This window comes from Heptranchias perlo, chromosome 4, assembly GCF_035084215.1.
Source record: "Heptranchias perlo isolate sHepPer1 chromosome 4, sHepPer1.hap1, whole genome shotgun sequence".
Classification (NCBI taxonomy): domain Eukaryota; kingdom Metazoa; phylum Chordata; class Chondrichthyes; order Hexanchiformes; family Hexanchidae; genus Heptranchias; species Heptranchias perlo.
In genome coordinates, this window is record NC_090328.1 from 687,764 (window position 1) to 707,797 (window position 20,034).

General features: G+C 44.2%; 1 protein-coding gene across 2 annotated transcripts in view; it reads left to right on the forward strand.

Moving 5' to 3' along the window:
• Window positions 1–15,702: 15,702 nt before the first annotated feature.
• Window positions 15,703–20,034, forward strand: part of LOC137320680 (UDP-glucuronosyltransferase 3A1-like) — a 90,449-nt gene continuing 86,117 nt past the window's right edge. For both annotated transcript variants that reach the window (XM_067982357.1, XM_067982356.1), the window contains exon 1: window positions 15,703–15,884. The gene's annotated coding sequence lies outside the window, so the exon portion shown is untranslated. The remainder of the gene's footprint in view (window positions 15,885–20,034) is intronic.

Here is a 20,034-nt window from a genome sequence, read left to right on the forward strand (position 1 = left end):
TGTGCAGGGTAGGTAGGTGGTTCCTCGGACTGGGGCTGCGGTTTCGTGTCGGTCTGTCCTCTGGCTTGGCGGGGGGTGGTGGAGGGCAGGGGTTGCCCTACGTGACGCGGTGGCCTCCTGCGTGGGTGAGGGCTCTCCCCCGTGGAGCGCACCTTGGCAGCTGCCACAGGCTGCTGGCTGGAACACGACCGGTTGAAGGGAGACTGTTTCCCCCAGTGTGTGAAACTCACTGCCTTGAAGCTAAAATCCCACACTTCCTGTTTTGACAGCTGCTTCAGCTCATTTAATGACCTCAACAAGCAAGGTAAGTACACTCAAGTGGAACCCCGCTGGCTTTAATTGCCTGTGGGATTCCCACCAGCGGGGCCTGCGCACGCAGCCCCGCACGTCAGCGCGGCACCCGAAAGTGGCCGGGATCTCGGCGCGATCCGGTCACGTGACTGGATATCGGGATTTTCGGGGCCCCCCCGCTGGAAACCCGACGCTAAAATCGAGCCCATTGTGTCTGAATGCGCGGAACATTCGCAATAAGCTAGATGAATTAACAGCGCAGATAGATATTAACGGTTATGATATAGTTGCGATTACGGAGATATGGCTGCAGGGTGACCAAGGATGGGAACTGAACATCCAGGGGTATTCAATATTTAGGAAGGACAGGCAAAAAGGGAAAGGAGGTGGAGTAGTGTTGTTAGTAAAAGAGGAAATCAATGCAATCGTGAGGAAGGATATTGGCTCGGAAAATCAGGATGTGGAATCTGTATGGGTGGAGTTAAGAAATACCAAGGGGCAGAAAACTTTGGTGGGGGTTGTCTATAGGCCCCCAAAACAGTAGTGGAGATGTAGGGGAGGGCATTAAACAGGAAATTAGAGACGCATGCAAGAAGCGTACAACTATAATCATGGGTGACTTTAATCTACATATAGATTGGTCAAACCAAATTAGCAATAGAACTGTGGGGGAGGAACTCCTGGAGTGTGTACGTGATGGTTTTCTAGACCAATACGTTGAGGAACCAAGTAGAGAACAGGCGATCCTCGACTGGGTATTGTGCAATAGAATCATAGAAGTTTACAACATGGAAACAGGCCCTTCGGCCCAACATGTCCATGTCGCCCAGTTTATACCACTAAGCTAGTCCCAATTGCCTGCACTTGGCCCATATCCCTCTATACCCATCTTACCCAAGTAACTGTCTAAATGCTTTTTAAAAGACAAAATTGTACCCGCCTCTACTACTGCCTCTGGCAGCTCGTTCCAGACACTCACCACCCTTTGAGTGAAAAAATTGCCCCTCTGGACCCTTTTGTACCTCTCCCCTCTCACCTTAAATCTATGCCCCCTCGTTATAGACTCCCCTACCTTTGGGAAAAGATTTTGACTATCTACCTTATCTATGCCCCTCATTATTTTATAGACTTCTATAAGATCACCCCTAAACCTCCTACTCTCCAGGGAAAAAAGTCTCAGTCTATCCACCCTCTCCCTATAAGTCAAACCATCAAGTCCCGGTAGCATCCTAGTAAATCTTTTCTGCACTCTTTCTAGTTTAATAATATCCTTTCTATAATAGGGTGACCAGAACTGTACACAGTATTCCAAGTGTGGCCTTATTAATGTCTTGTACAACTTCAACAAGACATCCGACTTCTTGTGTTCTTTAGATTTGTGGTTGGGATCAGATCAGCCATGATCTTATTGAATGGCGGAGCAGGCTCGAGGGGCCGATTGGCCTACTCCTGCTCCAATTTCTTATGTTCTTATGTTCTTATCCCAACTCCTGCATTCAATGTTCTGACCAATGAAACCAAGCATGCTGAATGCCTTCTTCACCACCCTATCCACCTGTGACTCCACTTTCAAGGAGCTATGAACCTGTACTCCTAGATCTCTTTGTTCTATAACTCTCCCCAACGCCCTACCATTAACGGAGTAGGTCCTGGCCCGATTCGATCTACCAAAATGCATCACCTCACATTTATCTAAATTAAACTCCATCTGCCATTCATCGGCCCACTGGCCCAATTTATCAAGATCCCGTTGCAATCCTAGATAACCTTCTTCACTGTCCACAATGCCACCAATCTTGGTGTCATCTGCAAACTTACTAACCATGCCTCCTAAATTCTCATCCAAATCATTAATATAAATAACAAATAACAGCGGACCCAGCACCGATCCCTGAGGCACACCGCTGGTCACAGGCCTCCAATTTGAAAAACAACCATCTACAACCACCCTCTGTCTTCTGTCGTCAAGCCAATTTTGTATCCAATTGGCTACCTCACCTTGGATCCTGTGAGATTTAACCTTATGTAACAACCTACCATGCGGTATCTTGTCAAAGGCTTTGCTGAAGTCCATGTAGACCACGTCTACTGCATAGCCCTCATCTATCTTCTTGGTTACCCCTTCAAAAAACTCAATCAAATTCGTGAGACATGATTTTCCACTCACAAAACCATGCTGACTGTTCCTAGTCAGTCCCTGCCTTTCCAAATGCCTGTAGATCCTGTCTCTCAGAATACCCTCGAACAACTTACCCACTACAGATGTCAGGTTCACCGGTCTGTAGTTCCCAGGCTTTTCCCTGCCGCCCTTCTTAAACAAAGGCACAACATTTGCTACCCTCCAATCTTCAGGCACCTCACCTGTAGCTGTCGATGATTCAAATATCTCTGCTCGGGAACCCGCAATTTCCTCCCTAACCTCCCATAACGTCCTGGGATACATTTCATCAGGTCCCGGAGATTTATCTACCTTGATGAGAGTTAAGACTTCCAGCACCTCCCTCTCTGTAATATGTACACTCCTCAAGACATCACTATTTATTTCCCCAAGTTCCCTAACATCCATGCCTTTCTCAACCGTAAATACCGATGTGAAATATTCATTTAGGATCTCACCCATCTCTTGTGGTTCCACACATAGATGACCTTGTTGATCCTTAAGAGGCCCTACTCTCTCCCAAGTTACTCTTTTGCCCTTTATGTATTTGTAGAAGCTCTTTGGATTCGCCTTTGCCTTGTCTGCCAAAGCAATCTCATGTCCCCTTTTTGCCCTCCTGATTTCTCTCTTAACTCTACTCCGGCAATCTCTATACTCTTCAAGGGATCCACTTGATCCCAGCTGCCTATGCATGTCATATGCCTCCTTCTTCTTTTTGACTAGGGCCTCAATCTCCCGAGTCATCCAAGGTTCCCTACTTCTACCAGCCTTGCCCTTCACTTTATAAGGAATGTGCTTACCCTGAACCCTGGTTAACACACTTTTGAAAGCCTCCCACTTACCAGACGTCCCTTTGCCTGCCAACAGACTCTCCCAATCAACTTCTGAAAGTTCCTGTCTAATACCATCAAAATTGGCCTTTCCCCAATTTAGAATTTTAACTTTTGGGCCAGACCTATCATTCTCCATAGCTATCTTAAAACTAATGGAATTATGATCACTGGTCCCAAAGTGATCCCTCACTAACACTTCTGTCACCTGCCCTTCCTTATTTCCCAAGAGGAGGTCAAGTTTTGCCCCCTCTCTCGTCGGGCCGTCCACATACTGAATGAGAAATTCCTCCTGAATACACTCAACAAATTTCTCTCCATCCAAGCCCCTAATGCTATGGCTGTCCCAGTCAATGTTGGGAAAGTTAAAGTCCCCTACTGTTACCACCCTATTTTTCTTGCAGCTGTCTGTAATCTCCTTACATATTTGCTCCTCAATTTCCCGTTGACTATTTGGGGGTCTGTAGTACAATCCTATCAAAGTGATCTCTCCCTTCTTATTTTTCAGTTCTACCCATATAGACTCAGTGGGCGAACCCTCGGATATATCCCCTCTCACTACTGCCGTGATGTTCTCCCTAATCAAGAACGCAACTCCCCCTCCTCTCTTACCTCCTGCTCTATCTTTCCTATAGCATCTGTACCCTGGAACATTGAGCTGCCAGTCCTGTCCCTCCCTTAGCCATGTTTCAGTAATAGCTATAACATCCCAGTCCCATGTACCCATCCATGCCCTGAGTTCATCTGCCTTGCCCATCAGACTTCTTGCATTGAAATAAATACAGTTTAATCTAGACTTCCCTTGGTCTTTGCCCTGCTTTCTCAGACCATCTGTCCGGTCATGCTTTGTGCACTCTCCCTTACTGCCTTTTGTTTCTGAGTGGGCAAGAACATGGCAGATGCAGTATAACGTGGATAAATGTGAGGTTATCCACTTTGGTTGTAAAAACAGAAAGGCAGATTATTATCTGAATGGAGATAGATTGGGAAAAGGGGAGGTGCAACGAGACCTGGGTGTCCTTGTACACCAGTCGCTGAAAGCGAGCACTCAGGTGCAGCAAGCAGTTAGGAAGGTGAATGGTATGTTGGCCTTCATTGCAAGAGGATTTGAGTACAGGAGCAGGGATGTCTTACTGCAGTTATACAGGGCCTTGGTGAGACCACATCTGGAATATTGTGTGCAATTTTGGTGTCCTTATCTGAGGAAGGATGTCCTTGCCATGGAGGGAGTGCAACAAAGGTTTACCAGACTGATTCCTGGGATGGCAGGACTGACGTATGAGGAGAGATTGGGTCGACTAAGGCGATATTCACTTGAGTTTAGAAGAATGAGAGGTGATCTCATCGAAACATATAAAATTCTAACAGGACTAGACAGACTAGATGCAGGGAGGATGTTCCCGATGGCTGGGGAGTCCAGAACCAGGGGTCACAGTCTCAGGATACGGGGTATGCCATTTAAAACCGAGATGAGGAGAAATTTCTTCACTCAGAGGGTGGTGAACCTGTGGAATTCTCTACCACAGAAGGCAGTGGAGGCCAAGTCATTAGGTGTGTTCAAGAAGGAGATAGATATATTTCTTAATGCTAAGGGATCAAGGGATATGGGGAAAAAGCTGGAACAGGGTACTGAGTTAGACGATCAGCCATTATCATTTTGAATGGCGGAACAGGCCCGAAGAGCCGAATGGCCTATTCTTGCTCCTATTTTCTATGTTTCTATGAATAAAAACCTGGGCTCAGTAGGAATGGCAAGCCACCAAAGTATAAGAAGCTACAGCAATGGATGATAACAAGGAAGGCCATCTATCCTCCTGCCCAAACGTCCCAATCTAACCCTAGCCTAACCTAATTCTGACCCTAAACCTAAATATAACTGTAAATCCATCCCCAACCCCTATACTATCCCAATTTGAAATCTAAAACTAACTCTAAGCCTAAACTTTACACTGACCCCGCAACTAACTCTCAACCTGGGCTCTACTCGAACCCTCAGCCCAGTTCCAACTCTTAAAGTAGGGACGGGGAATGGGTTAAATTGGGACATGGGAATGGGATTAAAATAGAGAGAGAAGAGTGGGACTGAAATAGGGGAAGGAATGGGATTAAAAAAGGGGCAGTGAATGGAATTAAAATAGCGGGAGAGGAGTTGATTAAAATAGGGGCAGGGAATGGGATTAAAAAGGCGGCAGGGAATGGGATTAAAATAGGAGCAGGGAATGAGCAGGGGAATGGGATCAAAATAGGGGCAGGGAATGGGATTAAAAAAAGGCAGGGAATGGGATTAAAATAGAGGCAGAGAATGGGATTAAAATAGGGGCAGGGAATGGGATTAAAATAGGAGCAGGGGAATGGGATTAAAATCGGGCCAGGGAATGGGATTAAAATAGGGGCAGGGGAATGGGATTAAAATAGGGGCAGGGAATAGGATTAAAAAGAGGCAGGGAATCGGATTAAAATAGGGGCAGGGAATGGGATTAAAATAGGGGCAGCGAATGGGATTAAAATAGGGGCAGGGAATGGGATTAAAATAGGGACAGGAGAATGGGATTAAAATAGGGGCAGGGAATGGGATTAAAAAGAGGCAGTGAATGGAATTAAAATAGGGGCAGAGAATGGGATTAAAATAGGGGCAGGGAATGGGATTAAAATAGCGGCAGGGGAATGGGATTAAAATAGGGGCAGGGAATGGGATTAAAATAGGGGCAGGGAATGGGATTAAAATAGGGGCAGGGAATGGGATTAAAAAGAGGCAGTGAATGGAATTAAAATAGGGGCAGAGAATGGGATTAAAATAGCGACAGGGAATGGGATTAAAAAGAGGCAGTGAATGGGATTAAAATAGGGGCAGGGAATGGGATTAAAATAGTGGCAGGGAATGGGATTAAAATAGGGGCAGGGAATGGGATTAAAATAGGGGCAGCGAATGGGATTAAAATAGGGGCAGGGAATGGGATTAAAATAGTGGCAGGGAATGGGATTAAAATAGGGGCAGGGAATGGGATTAAAATGGAGGCAGTGGAGTGGGGTTAAAATAGGGGCAGGGAATGGGATTAAAATAGGGACAGGGAATGGGATTAAAATAGGGGCAGCGAATGGGATTAAAATAGGGGCAGGAGAATGGGACTAAAATAGGGGCAGGAGAATGGGATTAAAATAGGGGCAGGGAATGGGATTAAAATAGTGGCAGGGAATGGGATTAAAATAGGGGCAGGTAATGGGACTAAAATAGGGGCAGGAGAATGGGATTAAAATAGGGGCAGGGAATGGGATTAAAATAGGGGCAGGTAATGGGACTAAAATAGGGGCAGGAGAATGGGATTAAAATAGGGGCAGGGAATGGGATTAAAATAGTGGCAGGGAATGGGATTAAAATAGGGGCAGGAGAATGGGATTAAAAAGAGGCAGGAGAATGGGATTAAAATAGGGGCAGGGAATGGGACTAAAATAAAGGCAGGGAATGGTATTAAAATAGTGGCAGGGAATGGGATTAAAATAAAGGCAGGAAATGGGATTAAAATAAAGGCAGGGAATGGGATTAAAATAGGGGCAGGAGAATGGGATTAAAATAGAGGCAATGGAGTGGGGTTAAAATAGGGACAGGGAATGGGATTAAAATAGGGGCAGGGAATGGGATTAAAATAGGGGCAGGGAATGGGATTAAAATAGGGGCAGGAGAATGGGATTAAAATGGAGGCAGTGGAGTGGGGTTAAAATAGGGGCAGGGAATGGGATTAAAATAGGGACAGGGAATGGGATTAAAATAGGGGCAGGGAATGTGATTAAAATCGGGGCAGGGAATGTGATTAAAATAGGGGCAGGGAATGGAATTAAAATAGGGGCAGGGAATGGGATTAAAATAGGGGCAGGGAATGGGATTAAAATAGTGGCAGGGAATGGGATTAAAATAGGGGCAGGAGAATGGGATTAAAATAGGGGCAGGAGAATGGGATTAAAAAGAGGCAGGGAATGGGATTAAAATAGTGGCAGGGAATGGGATTAAAATAAAGGCAGGGAATGGGATTAAAACAAAGGCAGGGAATGGGATTAAAATAGGGGCAGGAGAATGGGATTAAAATAGTGGCAGGGAATGGGATTAAAATAGAGGCAATGGAGTGGGGTTAAAATAGGGACAGGGAATGGGATTAAAATAGGGGCAAGGAATGGGATTAAAATAGGGACAGGGAATGGGATTAAAATAGGGACAGGGAATAGGATTAAAATAGGGACAGGGAATGGGATTAAAATAGGGAAAGGGAATGGGATTAAAATAGGGGCAGCGAATGGGATTAAAATAGGGGCAGGGACTGGGATTAAAATAGGGGCAGGTAATGGGACTAAAATAGGGGCAGGGGAATGGGATTAAAATAGTGGCAGGGAATGGGATTAAAATAGGGGCAGGAGAATGGGATTAAAAAGAGGCAGGAGAATGGGATTAAAATAGGGGCAGGTAATGGGACTAAAATAGGGGCAGGAGCATGGGATTAAAATAGGGGCAGGGAATGGGATTAAAATAGTGGTAGGGAATGGGATTAAAATAGGGGCAGGAGAATGGGATTAAAAAGAGGCAGGAGAATGGGATTAAAATAGGGGCAGGGAATGGGACTAAAATAAAGGCAGGGAATGGGATTAAAATAAAGGCAGGGAATGGGATTAAAATAGGGGCAGGAGAATGGGATTAAAATAGAGGCAATTGAGTGGGGTTAAAATAGGGACAGGGAATGGGATTAAAATAGGGGCAGGGATTGGGATTAAAATAGGGGCAGGGAATGGGATTAAAATAGGGGCAGGAGAATGGGATTAAAATTGAGGCAGTGGAGTGGGGTAAAAATAGGGGCAGGGAATGGGATTAAAATAGGGACAGGGAATGGGATTAAAATAGGGGCAGGGAATGTGATTAAAATAGGGGCAGGGAATGGAATTAAAATAGGGGCAGGGAATGGGATTAAAATAGGGGCAGGGAATGGGATTAAAATAGTGGCAGGGAATGGGATTAAAATAGGGGCAGGGAATGGGATTAAAATAGGGGCAGCGAATGGGATTAAAATAGGGGCAGGGAATGGGATTAAAATAGTGGCAGGGAATGGGATTAAAATAGGGGCAGGTAATGGGACTAAAATAGGGGCAGGAGAATGGGATTAAAATAGGGGGGCAGGGAATGGGATTAAAATAGTGGCAGGGAATGGGATTAAAATAGGGGCAGGAGAATGGGATTAAAAAGAGGCAGGAGAATGGGATTAAAATAGGGGCAGGGAATGGGACTAAAATAAAGGCAGGAAATGGGATTAAAATAGTGGCAGGGAATGGGATTAAAATAGGGGCAGGTAATGGGACTAAAATAGGGGCAGGAGAATGGGATTAAAATAGGGGGGCAGGGAATGGGATTAAAATAGTGGCAGGGAATGGGATTAAAATAGGGGCAGGAGAATGGGATTAAAAAGAGGCAGGAGAATGGGATTAAAATAGGGGCAGGGAATGGGACTAAAATAAAGGCAGGAAATGGGATTAAAATAGTGGCAGGGAATGGGATTAAAATAAAGGCAGGAAATGGGATTAAAATAAAGGCAGGGAATGGGATTAAAATAGGGGCAGGAGAATGGGATTAAAATAGAGGCAATGGAGCGGGGTTAAAATAGGGACAGGGAATGGGATTAAAATAGGGGCAGGGAATGGGATTAAAATAGGGGCAGGGAATTGGATTAAAATGGAGGCAGTGGAGTGGGGTTAAAATAGGGGCAGGGAATGGGATTAAAATAGGGGCAGGGAATGGGATTAAAATAGTGGCAGGGAATGGGATTAAAATAGGGGCAGGGAATGGGATTAAAATGGAGGCAGTGGAGTGGGGTTAAAATAGGGGCAGGGAATGGGATTAAAATAGGGGCAGGGAATGGGATTAAAATAGGGGCAGGGAATGGGATTAAAATAGGGGCAGGGAATGGGATTAAAATAGTGGCAGGGAATGGGATTAAAATAGGGGCAGGGAATGGGATTAAAATAGGGGCAGGAGAATGGGATTAAAATAGGGGCAGGAGAATGGGATTAAAAAGAGGCAGGAGAATGGGATTAAAATAGGGGCAGGGAATGGGATTAAAATAGTGGCAGGGAATGGGATTAAAATAGGGGCAGGGAATGGGATTAAAATAGGGGCAGCAAATGGGATTAAAATAGGGGCAGGGAATGGGATTAAAATAGGGGCAGGAGAATGGGATTAAAATGGAGGCAGTGGAGTGGGGTTAAAATAGGGGCAGGGAATGGGATTAAAATAGGGACAGGGAATGGGATTAAATTAGGGGCAGGGAATGTGATTAAAATAGGGGCAGGGAATGTGATTAAAATAGGGGCAGGGAATGGGATTAAAATAGGGGCAGGGAATGGGATTAAAATAGGGGCAGGGAATGGGATTAAAATAGGGGCAGGGAATGGGATTAAAATAGGGGCAGGGAATGGGATTAAAATAGGGGCAGGGAATGGGATTAAAATAGTGGCAGGGAATGGGATTAAAATAGGGGCAGGGAATGGGATTAAAATAGGGGCAGGAGAATGGGATTAAAATAGGGACAGGGAATGGGATTAAAATAGGGCCAAGGAATGGGATTAAAATAGGGGCAGCGAATGGGATTAAAATAGGGGCAGGGACTGGGATTAAAATAGGGGCAGGTAATGGGACTAAAATAGGGGCAGGAGAATGGGATTAAAATAGGGGCAGGGAATGGGATTAAAATAGTGGCAGGGAATGGGATTAAAATAGGGGCAGGAGAATGGGATTAAAAAGAGGCAGGAGAATGGGATTAAAATAGGGGCAGGGAATGGGACTAAAATAAAGGCAGGGAATGGGATTAAAATAGTGGCAGGGAATGGGATTAAAATAAAGGCAGGAAATGGGATTAAAATAAAGGCAGGGAATGGGATTAAAATAGGGGCAGGAGAATGGGATTAAAATAGAGGCAATGGAGTGGGGTTAAAATAGGGACAGGGAATGGGATTAAAATAGGGGCAGGGAATGGGATTAAAATAGGGGCATGGAATGGGATTAAAATAGGGGCAGGAGAATGGGATTAAAATGGAGGCAGTGGAGTGGGGTTAAAATAGGGGCAGGGAATGGGATTAAAATAGGGACAGGGAATGGGATTAAATTAGGGGCAGGGAATGTGATTAAAATAGGGGCAGGGAATGTGATTAAAATAGGGGCAGGGAATGGAATTAAAATAGGGGCTGGGAATGGGATTAAAATAGGGGCAGGGACTGGGATTAAAATAGGGGCAGGGAATGGAATTAAAATAGGGGCTGGGAATGGGATTAAAATAGGGGCAGGGAATGGGATTAAAAAGAGGCAGGAGAATGGGATTAAAATAGGGGCAGGGAATGGGACTAAAATAAAGGCAGGGAATGGGATTAAAATAGTGGCAGGGAATGGGATTAAAATAGTGGCAGGGAATGGGATTAAAATAGGGGCAGGAGAATGGGATTAAAAAGAGGCAGGAGAATGGGATTAAAATAGGGGCAGGGAATGGGACTAAAATAAAGGCAGGGAATGGGATTAAAATAGTGGCAGGGAATGGGATTAAAATAAAGGCAGGAAATGGGATTAAAATAAAGGCAGGGAATGGGATTAAAATAGGGGCAGGAGAATGGGATTAAAATAGAGGCAATGGAGTGGGGTTAAAATAGGGACAGGGAATGGGATTAAAATAGGGGCAGGGAATGGGATTAAAATAGGGGCATGGAATGGGATTAAAATAGGGGCAGGAGAATGGGATTAAAATGGAGGCAGTGGAGTGGGGTTAAAATAGGGGCAGGGAATGGGATTAAAATAGGGACAGGGAATGGGATTAAATTAGGGGCAGGGAATGTGATTAAAATAGGGGCAGGGAATGGAATTAAAATAGGGGCTGGGAATGGGATTAAAATAGGGGCAGGGAATGGAATTAAAATAGGGGCTGGGAATGGGATTAAAATAGGGACAGGGAATGGAATTAAAATAGGGGCTGGGAATGGGATTAAAATAGGGGCAGGTAATGGGACTAAAATAGGGGCAGGAGAATGGGATTAAAAAGAGGCAGGAGAATGGGATTAAAATAGGGGCAGGGAATGGGACTAAAATAAAGGCAGGGAATGGGATTAAAATAGTGGCAGGGAATGGGATTAAAATAAAGGCAGGAAATGGGATTAAAATAAAGGCAGGGAATGGGATTAAAATAGGGCAGGAGAATAGGATTAAAATAGAGGCAATGGAGTGGGGTTAAAATAGGGACAGGGAATGGGATTAAAATAGGGGCAGGGAATGGGATTAAAATAGGGGCAGGAGAATGGGATTAAAATGGAGGCAGTGGAGTGGGGTTAAAATAGGGGCAGGGAATGGGATTAAAATAGGGACAGGGAATGGGATTAAATTAGGGGCAGGGAATGTGATTAAAATAGTGGCAGGGAATGGGATTAAAATAGGGGCAGGGAATGGGATTAAAATAGGGGCAGGAGAATGGGATTAAAATAGGGGCAGGAGAATGGGATTAAAAAGAGGCAGGGAATGGGATTAAAATAGTGGCAGGGAATGGGTTAAAATAAAGGCAGGGAATGGGATTAAAACAAAGGCAGGGAATGGGATTAAAATAGGGGCAGGAGAATGGGATTAAAATAGTGGCAGGGAATGGGATTAAAATAGAGGCAATGGAGTGGGGTTAAAATAGGGACAGGGAATGGGATTAAAATAGGGGCAAGGAATGGGATTAAAATAGGGACAGGGAATGGGATTAAAATAGGGACAGGGAATAGGATTAAAATAGGGACAGGGAATGGGATTAAAATAGGGGCAGCGAATGGGATTAAAATAGGGGCAGGGAATGGGATTAAAATAGGGGCAGGAGAATGGGATTAAAATGGAGGCAGTGGAGTGGGGTTAAAATAGGGGCAGGGAATGGGATTAAAATAGGGACAGGGAATGGGATTAAATTAGGGGCAGGGAATGTGATTAAAATAGGGGCAGGGAATGTGATTAAAATAGGGGCAGGGAATGGGATTAAAATAGGGGCAGGGAATGGGATTAAAATAGGGGCAGGGAATGGGATTAAAATAGGGGCAGGGAATGGGATTAAAATAGGGGCAGGGAATGGGATTAAAATAGGGGCAGGGAATGGGATTAAAATAGTGGCAGGGAATGGGATTAAAATAGGGGCAGGGAATGGGATTAAAATAGGGGCAGGAGAATGGGATTAAAATAGGGACAGGGAATGGGATTAAAATAGGGCCAAGGAATGGGATTAAAATAGGGGCAGCGAATGGGATTAAAATAGGGGCAGGGACTGGGATTAAAATAGGGGCAGGTAATGGGACTAAAATAGGGGCAGGAGAATGGGATTAAAATAGGGGCAGGGAATGGGATTAAAATAGTGGCAGGGAATGGGATTAAAATAGGGGCAGGAGAATGGGATTAAAAAGAGGCAGGAGAATGGGATTAAAATAGGGGCAGGGAATGGGACTAAAATAAAGGCAGGGAATGGGATTAAAATAGTGGCAGGGAATGGGATTAAAATAAAGGCAGGAAATGGGATTAAAATAAAGGCAGGGAATGGGATTAAAATAGGGGCAGGAGAATGGGATTAAAATAGAGGCAATGGAGTGGGGTTAAAATAGGGACAGGGAATGGGATTAAAATAGGGGCAGGGAATGGGATTAAAATAGGGGCATGGAATGGGATTAAAATAGGGGCAGGAGAATGGGATTAAAATGGAGGCAGTGGAGTGGGGTTAAAATAGGGGCAGGGAATGGGATTAAAATAGGGACAGGGAATGGGATTAAATTAGGGGCAGGGAATGTGATTAAAATAGGGGCAGGGAATGTGATTAAAATAGGGGCAGGGAATGGAATTAAAATAGGGGCTGGGAATGGGATTAAAATAGGGACAGGGAATGGAATTAAAATAGGGGCTGGGAATGGGATTAAAATAGGGGCAGGTAATGGGACTAAAATAGGGGCAGGAGAATGGGATTAAAAAGAGGCAGGAGAATGGGATTAAAATAGGGGCAGGGAATGGGACTAAAATAAAGGCAGGGAATGGGATTAAAATAGTGGCAGGGAATGGGATTAAAATAAAGGCAGGAAATGGGATTAAAATAGGGGCAGGGAATGGGACTAAAATAGTGGCAGGGAATGGGATTAAAATAGGGGCAGGAGAATGGGATTAAAAAGAGGCAGGAGAATGGGATTAAAATAGGGGCAGGGAATGGGACTAAAATAAAGGCAGGGAATGGTATTAAAATAGTGGCAGGGAATGGGATTAAAATAAAGGCAGGAAATGGGATTAAAATAAAGGCAGGGAATGGGATTAAAATAGGGCAGGAGAATAGGATTAAAATAGAGGCAATGGAGTGGGGTTAAAATAGGGACAGGGAATGGGATTAAAATAGGGGCAGGGAATGGGATTAAAATAGGGGCAGGAGAATGGGATTAAAATGGAGGCAGTGGAGTGGGGTTAAAATAGGGGCAGGGAATGGGATTAAAATAGGGACAGGGAATGGGATTAAATTAGGGGCAGGGAATGTGATTAAAATAGTGGCAGGGAATGGGATTAAAATAGGGGCAGGGAATGGGATTAAAATAGGGGCAGGAGAATGGGATTAAAATAGGGGCAGGAGAATGGGATTAAAAAGAGGCAGGGAATGGGATTAAAATAGTGGCAGGGAATGGGTTAAAATAAAGGCAGGGAATGGGATTAAAACAAAGGCAGGGAATGGGATTAAAATAGGGGCAGGAGAATGGGATTAAAATAGTGGCAGGGAATGGGATTAAAATAGAGGCAATGGAGTGGGGTTAAAATAGGGACAGGGAATGGGATTAAAATAGGGGCAAGGAATGGGATTAAAATAGGGACAGGGAATGGGATTAAAATAGGGACAGGGAATAGGATTAAAATAGGGACAGGGAATGGGATTAAAATAGGGGCAGCGAATGGGATTAAAATAGGGGCAGGGACTGGGATTAAAATAGGGGCAGGTAATGGGACTAAAATAGGGGCAGGGGAATGGGATTAAAATAGGGGCAGGGAATGGGATTAAAATAGTGGCAGGGAATGGGATTAAAATAGGGGCAGGAGAATGGGATTAAAAAGAGGCAGGAGAATGGGATTAAAATAGGGGCAGGGAATGGGACTAAAATAAAGGCAGGGAATGGGATTAAAATAGTGGCAGGGAATGGGATTAAAATAAAGGCAGGAAATGGGATTAAAATAAAGGCAGGGAATGGGATTAAAATAGGGGCAGGTAATGGGACTAAAATAGGGGCAGGGGAATGGGATTAAAATAGGGGCAGGGAATGGGATTAAAATCGGGGCAGGGAATGGGATTAAAATAGGGGCAGGAGAATGGGATTAAAATAGGGGCAGGAGAATGGGATTAAAAAGAGGCAGGGAATTGGATTAAAATAGTGGCAGGGAATGGGATTAAAATAAAGGCAGGGAATGGGATTAAAACAAAGGAAGGGAATGGGATTAAAATAGGGGCAGGAGAATGGGATTAAAATAGTGGCAGGGAATGGGATTAAAATAGAGGCAATGGAGTGGGGTTAAAATAGGGACAGGGAATGGGATTAAAATAGGGGCAAGGAATGGGATTAAAATAGGGACAGGGAATGGGATTAAAATAGGGACAGGGAATAGGATTAAAATAGGGACAGGGAATGGGATTAAAATAGGGACAGGGAATGGGATTAAAATAGGGGCAGCGAATGGGATTAAAATAGGGGCAGGGACTGGGATTAAAATAGGGGCAGGTAATGGGACTAAAATAGGGGCAGGGGAATGGGATTAAAATAGGGGCAGGGAATGGGATTAAAATAGTGGCAGGGAATGGGATTAAAATAGGGGCAGGAGAATGGGATTAAAAAGAGGCAGGAGAATGGGATTAAAATAGGGGCAGGGAATGGGACTAAAATAAAGGCAGGGAATGGGATTAAAATAGTGGCAGGGAATGGGATTAAAATAAAGGCAGGAAATGGGATTAAAATAAAGGCAGGGAATGGGATTAAAATAGGGGCAGGAGAATGGGATTAAAATAGAGGCAATGGAGTGGGGTTAAAATAGGGACAGGGAATGGGATTAAAATAGGGGCAGGGAATGGGATTAAAATCGGGACAGGGAATGGGATTAAAATAGGGACAGGGAATAGGATTAAAATAGGGGCAGGGAATGGGATTAAAATAGGGGCAGGGAATGGGATTAAAATAGGGGCAGGAGAATGGGATTAAAATAGGGGCAGGGAATGTGATTGAAATCGGGGCAGGAGATTAACGTCCAAACCTTGGTGTGCTCATATCCCAACAATCATTTCTGGTGGTCTGAGATTTGTGGTTTGCACGGTTTTTATAGATTTAATCTCCCCTCCTTGGTTTCATTTGTCTCGGCTCTGATTCCGAGCTGTCAGCACTTTCACCGAACCTTGTTTTCCTGTGAATCTGAAAGAATGCGAGAGCGATAATAATCACGGCTGTTTCCAAGTTCCGGAGTGTGGCTGGGCAGAGTGTGAGGGGCAGAGTCCGGGACAGGCTGTGGGAGGAGGTCGGCGGACCGGGTCCAGTCCAGTGCTCTCGCTGTGGGTTGAGGAGCTGGTTGGTTTGCAGTGAGTGTTGTCTGTTATCAGACTGTACATTTCTCTCTCCCTCTTTTCCTTCTCTCATTGGTTTGGAATGTCTGCTTTTCCCAGTTTTTTGCTCAATTTCAGTCCCTTCCCACCGCTGCCGGACTGCGCCTTGTTATCGAACCTGAGACAGTTGCAAAACTTCGTTCAAAACAACTGTCTCCTGGGGGTTTTTTTTTGGCTGAGGTTGGTGAAGTTGTAGAAATGTAAGATCAGAAATCCCAGGGGATTGTGATTTTATGTAAAGGAAACGAGTATCAGGGAAACTGCAATCCAATGTACGGTTCAGTGTTAGTTTAAGAGCCTATTATCATAGTAGGTACAGCACAGGAGGCCACTCGGCCCAACGTGCCTGTGCCAGCTCTTTGAAAGAGCTATCCAATTAGTCCCATTCCCCTGCTCTTTCCCCGTAGCCCTGTAAATTTTTTCCCTTCACGTATTTATCCAATGCCCATTTGACGCTGTGTACATTGCTGTACAGGCCAGTCTTAGTATGAGTGTTCCTATTAGGGCCTGTCTTAGTGTAAATAATCCTATTAAGGCCAATGTTAGTGTAAGGGCCAATGTTACACTAGGATCTAAATTAAAAAGCAGGACCTCACTGGTGGTAATCTCAGGTTTACTGCCCGAGCCACATGCTGATAGGCAGATCAGGAAGGTGAATGCGTGGCTGAATGACTGGTGTGGGAAGGAGGGGTTCCATTTCATGGGACACTGGCACCAGTACCGGGACAGGAAGGAGCTGGACCACTGGGACAGGATCCACCTGAACCAGAATGGGACCAGAGTCCGAGCGGAAAAGATAAACAGGGTGGTGGATAAGACATTAAACTAGTGAGATGGGCGGAGGGATCTGGTAGCTATAACGAAAGCTTAAAGATAAAAGAAACAGGAGATGAGTGTAACGGTCAGACCAGGGTAAGGAGTAAAGACAACATAAACGGTCAAGGAACAAATACAATTATGAAACAGAAGTATAAAAGGACTGTTAAACATAAAGTAAAAGGAACAACTATTAAAGATGAATTAAACTGCGTGTACAGCAATGTACACAGCGCCCAAAATAAAACGGGGGAACTGGAGGCAATTACCCATTGCGAGGAACCAGATGTAGTCGGAATAACTGAAACACGGTTACATAAAGAACAGGACTGGCAACTAAATATTGCAGGTTATAACCTAATCAGAAAGGGTAGGGAAGGAAGAAGGGGGTGGAGTCGCTGTAATAATTAGAGCCAATATCATGGCAGTAGAAAAAAGGGACATAACTAACAGAAGGATAGAAACAGAATCCATACGGATTGAAATAAAAGGTAAGAAGGGATCGGTCACACTAATAGGGATATCCTCCAGATCACCTAATAGTGGGAAGGAGGTGGAGGAAGAAATAAGTAAGCCAATATGTGAAATGAGTAAAGGACATAGATTAATTATCATGGGAGATTTTAACTATCCCCAGATAAGCTGGCAATTCGAGGTAGGGAAAGGGGTACAGGGAATGGAGAATTTACAATGTGTACAGGACTCCTTTCTTCCCCAGTATATAAAAAGCCCAACAAGAGAGGAATCACTGCTGGATCCAGTAATGGGAAATGAACCAGAGCAGATCAGAGAAGTAAGTGTAGGGGAACATCTAGGCAACAGCAATCACAACATAATAAGGTTTAAGATAAAGATTGAGAAGGACATAAATATGACAAAGACCAAAGTAATAAATTGGAAAAAAGCTGATTTTCAGGGGACGGGAATGGAACTCGGGAAAATAAACTGGACAAATTTACTGACAAACAAAGAAATAGAACAACAGTGGGAAACATTTAAAACGGTGACCAATAGAGTCCAGGAGAAATATATCCCACTAAAAACAAGGACAAACTGGCCAGTAATAACACACCATGGATTAATAAAGAAATAAGGGCAAGATTGAAACTAAAGAAAAAGCATAAACTAAGTGCACAGACAATAAAGGAGAGGATGACAAAAATGAATATGAAAAGGTTAGGAAAGAAGTTAAAAAAAATTAGAGAGGCAAAGAGAAACTACGAAATTAAATTTTCCAGGAATATAAAAAGAAATAGTAAAGTATTCTACAGGCATACAAATAACAAAAGAAAAATCAGGATAGGGATCGGGTCACTAAGGGATACACACGATTAACTCACAGGTAATGACAACAAAATGGCAGAAATATTAAATAATGAATTTGCCTCAGTATTTACCAGGGAGACGAACAAGGAAGGCATGACATCAGAAGAAGGGATCAAAAAGGATATAAATACATTTAAGATAGAAAGGGGAGAGATAATTGATAAACTAATCAAACTTAGAGAGGATAAAACTCCTGGTGCGGACGTATTGCATCCGTGCTTATTAAAAGAAGTTAGGGAAGAGATAACAGAGGCACTATTAGATATATATAAAAATACCTTAGAAAAGCGAATAGTGCCATAGCGGACAGCTAATGGGATTCCTATATTTAAAAAGGGAGATAGAACAAGGCAGGGCTATAGTGATAGGGGATTCGATTGTAAGGGGAACAGATAGGCGTTTCTGCGGCCGCAAACGTGACTCCAGGATGGTATGTTGCCTCCCTGGTGCTAGGGTCAAGGATGTCACAGAGCGGCTGCAGGGCATTCTGGAGGGGGAGGGTGAACAGCCAGTAGTCGTGGTCCATATTGGTACCAACGACATAGGTTAAAAAAGGGATGAGGTCCTGCAAGGTGAATTTAAGGAGTTAGGAGATAAATTAAAAAGCAGGACTTCAAAGGTAGTGATCTCAGGATTACTAACGGTGCCACGTGCTAGTGAGTATAGGAACAGGAGAATAGACAGGATGAATGCGTGGCTGCAGGGATGGTGTAGGAGGGAGGGATTTAGATTCCTGGGACATTGGGACCGGTTCTGGGGAAGGTGGGACCTGTACAAGCGGGACGGGTTACACCCGAGCAGGACCGGGACCAATGTCCTCGCGGGGGTGTTTGCTAGTGCTGTTGGGGAAGGTTTAAACTAGAGTGGCAGGGGGATGGGAACCTGAGCGGGGAGTCAGAAGGGAATAAAGTTGAGAGCAGCAAGAGAGGGGAAGACCCAGGGGAAATCTACAATACAAATAGTACAAACAGTTGTTCAAGAACAAGTGAAAGGGAAAAGCGTAGAGCAGTGGAAAGAAAGTGTACTTTAGGCACGAGAGATAAAATAAAAACTAGAAGGTGCAAGGCGATTAACCCAGCATCAAAGCTGTGGCAGGGGGTTGGGAACCTGAGCAGGGAGACAGAGGAAAGCGTGTCAGGAAGGGACAGAAGGTATGGAGAAAAAGGTAAAGTGTTAAAAAAGGAAAAAGCAGGAACTAAGTGTCACAAAACATATTTGAAAGTTCTTTATCTGAATGCACGTAGCATTCGTAACAAAATGGATGAGTTAACGGCACAAATAACGAAGTATGGGTATGATCTTGTGGCCATTACAGAAACATGGCTGCAGGGTGACAACGACTGGGAATTAAATATGCCAGGGTATTTAACAATCAGGAAGGACAAGCAGGAAGGAAGGAGAGGTGGGGTGGCTATGTTAATAAGGGAAGGAACCACTGTAATACAGAGAAAAGATATTGGGACAAAGGATCAGGATAATGAAACAGTTTGGGTAGAGATAAGGAACAATAAGGGGCAAAAAACACTCGTGGGCGTAGTATATAGGCCTCCTAATAATTGCAACTCTGCTGGAAGAAGTATTAATCAGGAAATAGTCGGGGCATGTAATAAGGGAACAGCTATAATTATGGGGGATTTTAACTATCATTAACTGGACAAATCAAATTGGGCAGGGCAGCCTTGAGGAAGAGTTTATTGAGTGTATTAGGGATGGATTTCTTGAGCAGTATGTAACTGATCCTACAAGGGGGCAAGCAACCTTGGACCTGGTCCTGTGTAATGAGCCAGGATTAATTAATAATGTCCTAGTTAAGGATCCCCTTGGAATGAGTGACCATAACATGGTTACATTCCATATCCAATTAGAGGGTGAGACGGTTGGTTCTCAAACAAGCGTACTGAGCTTGAATAAAGGAGACTATGATGGTATGAGAGCAGAATTGATTAAAGTGGACTGGGAAAATAGTTTAAAGGGTAAGACGGTA